Source organism: Notechis scutatus, chromosome 1 (genome assembly GCF_049901735.1).
Source record: "Notechis scutatus isolate UNSWTSFEM ecotype Mainland chromosome 1, rNotScu1.2, whole genome shotgun sequence".
In the NCBI taxonomy this organism is placed as follows: Eukaryota; Metazoa; Chordata; class Lepidosauria; order Squamata; family Elapidae; genus Notechis; species Notechis scutatus.
The window spans coordinates 191,653,284-191,659,536 of NC_142009.1; positions in this window are offsets into that span (position 1 = coordinate 191,653,284).

The window sequence follows — 6,253 nt, forward strand, 5'->3', positions numbered from 1 at the left end:
GTAGGTTGGGACATTGTGGAAAGTTCCAGGGAATTTAGTTCCGAGATTCCACAGATGTGCCAGGTGCTATTCTAATAAAGGTACTTTTGAGATGACGGTTGTCTAGGAGTTACTGATTGGAATGGAGGTTTGCTGGAAGGCTGACATTCATGACACAAGGCCCACGGGCTGGATCTGGCCAGCGGGGTGCTTAGATATGGCCCATGGGGCCACCCTGGAAACAGCGAAGGACCAGCCCGTGGTGTCTCTGCCAGCGAAAACGGAGCTGCGGCCCATCCAAGCTCTGTTTTCATTGGCCACCATAGGTGCCCCTGACACGAGTGACGTCAAGCGGCCCTCCCTCCGGCCCTCCCTGAAGTCAAACACAACCCTGATGCGGCCCTCAATGAAATTGAGTTTGACACCCCTAGTCAACTCCTAGCGTAACTTGCAGCAGGTATCTAGCTGGCTCTTGGCTTTGTCTTTCTTTTTAACTTCTCTGTTGTGGTAACAAACATAATATGATCTCAGTGGTGGACTGAGAGCTTTTGATGGTGCCAGGGTAGCAAAGTGCAGACCAATTAAATGTTGGAAGTGTGACAGGGAACTGGAACAGATGCTAACAAAGGTTTGAGCTGTGCAATGCATGGAGTAAGGCTGATGAAAAGATATAACTTGCAATGTCTTGTGAAAAACCAACTGGATGTTCGTCTTTTTTTACTTCCTGTGTTTGTTGTGGTAAGAAAAAGAATGGCAGATCCTGGCTGGGCATCTTCCTCCTTCAACTTCCGTACAGGTGCCTTTTCCTTGCCCTGTCATGTCTCCCTTTCATGGGTGGATTTTTGGATTGCAAGCCTGGAAGTTAGGGACGTCTCTGCCTGCTGTTGTTTTAAACTGATCTTCTGTAAGCCGCTGACTAGAAGAGCCCTCTCTGCGGAAAGCACAAAGTAAATGTGCCATGAGCAAACATAGCGCCAGCTTCCTGGCCTGATCAATGCCGTGCCTGCCGTTTGAGGTGGGTATAATAGCTTCCCAAGCATGTCCCCGCTCTGATACTGTTGAAAATGAAAATACACATAAAGCAGAGAAGAGACACAGAGGCTATAGAGACCAAAGTGCTTCCTGGCTTTCACAATCCCACCTTCTGAACTGTAAAAATAACAATAAAACATCGGTTTGTGAATTCTAGCCCTAGCCGTTCTTTCATTGGACGACAAAGTACTGCCTCATTAATATAGTGGAGGTTTTCTAAGGTAAGGTCTTGAAACATTTTAAAAACGATTGACATTTAAGAGCCGGATGGATGCTTGGCACAATAGCACAGGTAATAGGGCAGCTTACGATGCCTCTTAAAATGCACTATCTGTGAACATCTCCAGAGTGCAGGAGGTACATGATGACACGTGTATGATGACACGCGTGCGATGACCACATCAGGCAAATGTCATGGCTCACATACTTGCATACCTGAGCTGGGGTGGCGCAGTGGTTAGTGTGCAGTACTACAGGCTACTTCTGCTGACTGCCGGCTGCCAGAAGTTCTGAAGTTCAAATTTCACCAAGCTCAAGGTTGACTCAGACTTCCATCCTTCCCAGGGGGGTAAAATGAGGACCCAGACTGTTGGGGGCCATATGCTCACAGGTGGTATTCTACCAGTTCGGCCCAGTTCTGGCCTACTCGTAGCGCCAAAGATCAGCTGGCAGAGAACGCCTGACGCTCTGCTGTTGGGCCCACCCACCCGCCCCTGCTCCTAGGTCCTTTTTCACCTCTCAGCTGTTTGGCGTGCCAGAGCGGATTGCTGTGCTAAACAGCTGAGAGGTGCAGTAGCTTAGTTTTTGCTGTTTTAACATGTGCACAAAGCGCATGTGCACAAAGCGCATGTGCACACGAGACACGTGACCCGCTGCTGCAGCCACGCCTATCAAGCCATGCCCACAGATCTGGTGGTGGGAACTTTTGAATCCCACCACTGCATATGCTGACTCTGTAAACCGCCCAGAGAGGGCTGTAAAGCCCTGTGAAGTGGTATTTAAGTCTTAAGTGGTATTGCTATATCTAGGACACATCCTTGTGGTTTGCTGTGGACCCTGCTGGCATTTCTAGGTTGTGATCCCGAGTGTCCAAGCACTCATCCTAAGACTGCATTTCTCACCAAAGGCTTTAGATGAGACCACTAGAGGTTTCCCAGAAATTTCCACCTGATTTTAAGTTTAATAAAGCAAAAGAAAATGATTAAATCCTTGCAAATAATCACTTATTCTGTGCATGTGGTTCTGGGATGTCAATCAAAGATCAAAAGATTTGATTTAGGCAAATGCAGAGTTTTATTTCTACTGCGACTTAGTAATAATATACACTGGGCTATAATAGTGATATCTCTTTCCAGTTGTTTTTCCTGGCATATTTTCTTTTTACCCAGCAATTGGAGGGGGTGGATTATAGCTGTGGAGCCTACCCAGAAGAACAGGAATTGATTTATTTTACAAAGCTAGAGTTTTATTATCACTTTTTAATGAATAGCTTTGGCAAGTTGTTGTTAGTTTTCTGGGAGACAAGAAATAATCCTCTATCACTGTCACACACAACAGATGGTCTTTGAAACTAAAGACCAGGAATCCTAATAAAATAACTCAGAATCACTCACAGATGTTTTCCAAGCAGCCTCAGTTTCTTTCTGATATATACTGGGATAAAAAAAAAATTTTGGTCAACAGGGAAATAAGACAGCAGCAGGGAAGCAAATGTGATCTCTAACGACCACCTGCACAGGCAGAAAACAGAGACTTAGAACAAGACATGGAAGCCACTTGACAGATTAAAAGAGAACAATTCACAATGCATGAGCTGAAAAGTTAAAAATAAGAATAAGAATGATACCAATGACCAGAGAGTGCTGTAAAGAACAATTTTTGCAAGCAGCCAAATGAAAGGATTCAGTCTAGGGAGCATATCCAACTTTCATTAAGAAACAGCAATCTGCTCCTGAAAAAAGTAAAAAGTACAGAAATCTGTTTCCAGGATGAATGACACAACAGTAATATTCAGTCTCACAGCAATGGAGAACATACTGCAGAGCACGTAACCATTCATCAGGCAGTTTGCTATTTATTATTGCAACTCAGTTAGAGCTCCCGAACCCTGCTTGTTCAACATCTTATTCTGGCTTTTAACATTTGACGGTTACAAAATAAGATTCTTACCACCAAGCCTGAAACCCGTTTATGTTTAGACAGAGTTTAGACCCGAAGAAAACCATTTTCTGCAATCTGTAAGAGCTCAAAATTAAGGTGCAATACTACGGAAGATGACAACATAAGCTTTAAAACCTTGTTCTGCGGATATAAACATTTTAATATTTATTTTTGCTCTGTGCTCTGCATCTAGTGGGGTAAAGCAGAGGTGTTTTGGAGTATCTTTAAAAATGTACAGACACCTGGCACGATTGTATGGCTGTAGCACACAACACCATTCACTATGGACATTGAAGAAGCAGGGCTTGTGCCTAGCATGCTGACATTTTTTAATTGCCTCCCACCCACAAGGGGAGAGTTGATTTAAGTCCAAAATGGCTGCTCAGGGTTAAAGTCAATCCCCACAGTGATCAATGATGGGGGCAATTAATGGAATTCCTTTGAAATCCTTACTGTTAGATCTGAAGTGGATCGGTTCGAAGGAGACGCGAGACCATTCTAGTGAGTTCAGCTCTTTATTTAGAATAGGAACAGTCTGAAGAATACAAGCCGCGGCAGCCCTTCATATAGGGCTGGCTCGCGGCTCGGCGGCCAATGGCAGCGCTTTGAATCTCCCGGGATCGGCACAGCCAATCGCGGTAGATTCTTAGCGCTCCAATCATGGCCGGGGCTTCGACCAATCAGGTCGCTGTCCGTCTGGACCAATCAGTTTGCGAGGGTTTGGAGTATGCTAATACAGCACACTTACAATGGCAAGCAAGCCTGGAAATGAAGGTACTAGTTCTAAATCAGGGGTGTCAAACTCGATTTCATTGAGGGCTGCATCAGGGTTGTGTTTGACCTCAGGGGGAGGGTGTGTGTGTGTGTGTGTGTGGCCAGGGGGCATGACCAGCTCAACATCACTCACTGACACTCTATTTTCATCCGTGATGGATTCCTGCAGCCCTCTGCCAGCGAAAACGGAACTCGGGAAGGCTGCACATGGCACTCCCAAATTCCATTTTCTCTGGCAGAGGCACTTTGGGACAGTCCTTTGCTGTTTCCAAGGTGGGTCTGCTCATCTAAGCATCCTGCGGGCCAGATCCAGCCTGCAGGACTTGAGTTTGACACCTGTTCTGATCAAGGCTCATTGAGACACGAACACACATTCGTTCCAAAACCCTTTTTTCTTTATTTCCAACAGGTCTGAATTTTATTCATTCACAGCCTGTAATGAGTCTCAAACAGTTTGCAAAGAGTCTTATGGAAGTTGCCCTTCAGGATAAGTCTGATAAGCACGCACCTTTATCTTCCTTGAAATTCTGCCAACGACTAAATCTCCAATTAGTTATACAAGGCCAAACGGAGCACAAATTCGACACAGAGCTTCAGGTTTCAAACCGACCAGTATGAACAAAGTTGCTTCCTGCAAAGGTTCATGTCCCTTTGCTCCTCCTTTATGTCTTATGGGAGGGTCAACAACCTCCAAGCCTTACTCCTGAGTCGTTCCTTTTGTCTTAGCTGTTCTTGTCTTCTGGCAGCTCTGCGCACATGTGCACTGGGAACAGGCTCCCCTTGTTCCTCTGCCTCGCTGATGTCAGATCCTGGAGGCTCCTCGTCTGAGTCCTCCCCAGACTCCTGGACTGGCCCACCCTGGAAACAGCAAAGGACTGTCCCGAAGTGCCTCTGCCAGCAAAAATGGAATTTGGGGGTGCCATGTGCAGCCTTCCCGAGTTCTGTTTTCGCTGGCAGAGGGCTGCAGGAATCCGTCACGGATGAAAATAGAGCCTCAGTGATTGATTGATTGATTGATTGATTGATTGTATTTGTTTGTCAAACATGTATGTACAAGATAATAAGTATAGGTATGAACATAAACATGAACAAAGGAAGTAAATACAGATAAATGGGGACAGTAAGAGAGGGACGGTAGGCACGCTGGTGCGCTTATGCACGCCCCCTTTACGAACCTCTTAGGAATGGGGTGAAGTCCATGGTAGACAGTTTGAGATTGAAGTTTTTCTGCCATTTCTGTTTAAAAAATGAAACTTGGGGGCTTACAATAACTAAATCCACAATAAAACCCATAATTATCAACAACATACAGTATATAAAATATGTCCATAAAACCCCATAATAATTATAGGAACACAATAAGCAGCACCCGCAGCCATTTTAGGTACAAATTTAACAGTCACCACAATCTCCAAACGCCCACGCCAGCTTTTCACAAGCTTTGTTAATAAATGTTAATCTCAATAACGAGGATGCTGTTCTTCTTTCCTGGCTCTGTAGGAGGGACGTTCTGTCAGAGAATGCAGTTCAGTCCTCACTTTCTATAAAACTTAGAAAATCTCCATGCAGACTAGAATGCCTTCCTCAGGGGTAGCCCTTGGATTTAGCATAATAGATTTGCCACCTTGGTTAAGAGGTTGGATCAAAAGGTGAGTCCCTCTCCCAACTTTACCTAATCCGGCATGCCAAAATAACAGTTATAAGCTCCATTTTATAATTGGAAAACACATTCAATAAATCTAGTCGACGTTTAAAATGTATTTCAAGGTAAATTGTCAAGTCATGTCCGATTCTAGACGGCGGTGCTCTTCTCTGTTTCTTAGCCAAGGAAGCCAGCGTTGTCCAAAGACACACACACACACACACATATTCAATAAGTGCTTAATGAACAGCATACCGAGTCCATTTGTTTACATAATAATACTTCTTAAGTTCCTAATTTCTACCCGTTATCCAATCATTGATAAAACAAGTCCCAAGTTCGAAAATATTCTGTGTCTTCTTTTTCTTTTAACTTCAGTGTTAGTCTGTCCATCTCTGCACAGTCAAATATTTTTTTAATTATATCTTCTTCTATAGGTGTTTCCTCATTTTCCCAAAGTTGTGCAAATACAGTTCTTGCTACTGTTAAAACATATAACATCAAATTTACATTCCCTTTATCATATTTTTCTGGTATTAGGCCTAACGAAAATAGTTCTGGCTTAAAATCTATATGCTGTCTTAACATTTTTTTCTAGCCACATGTGCATTTTCACCCAGTTTTTTTTTTTTTTTTGCTTTTGGTCATGTCCACCAGAAGTGATAA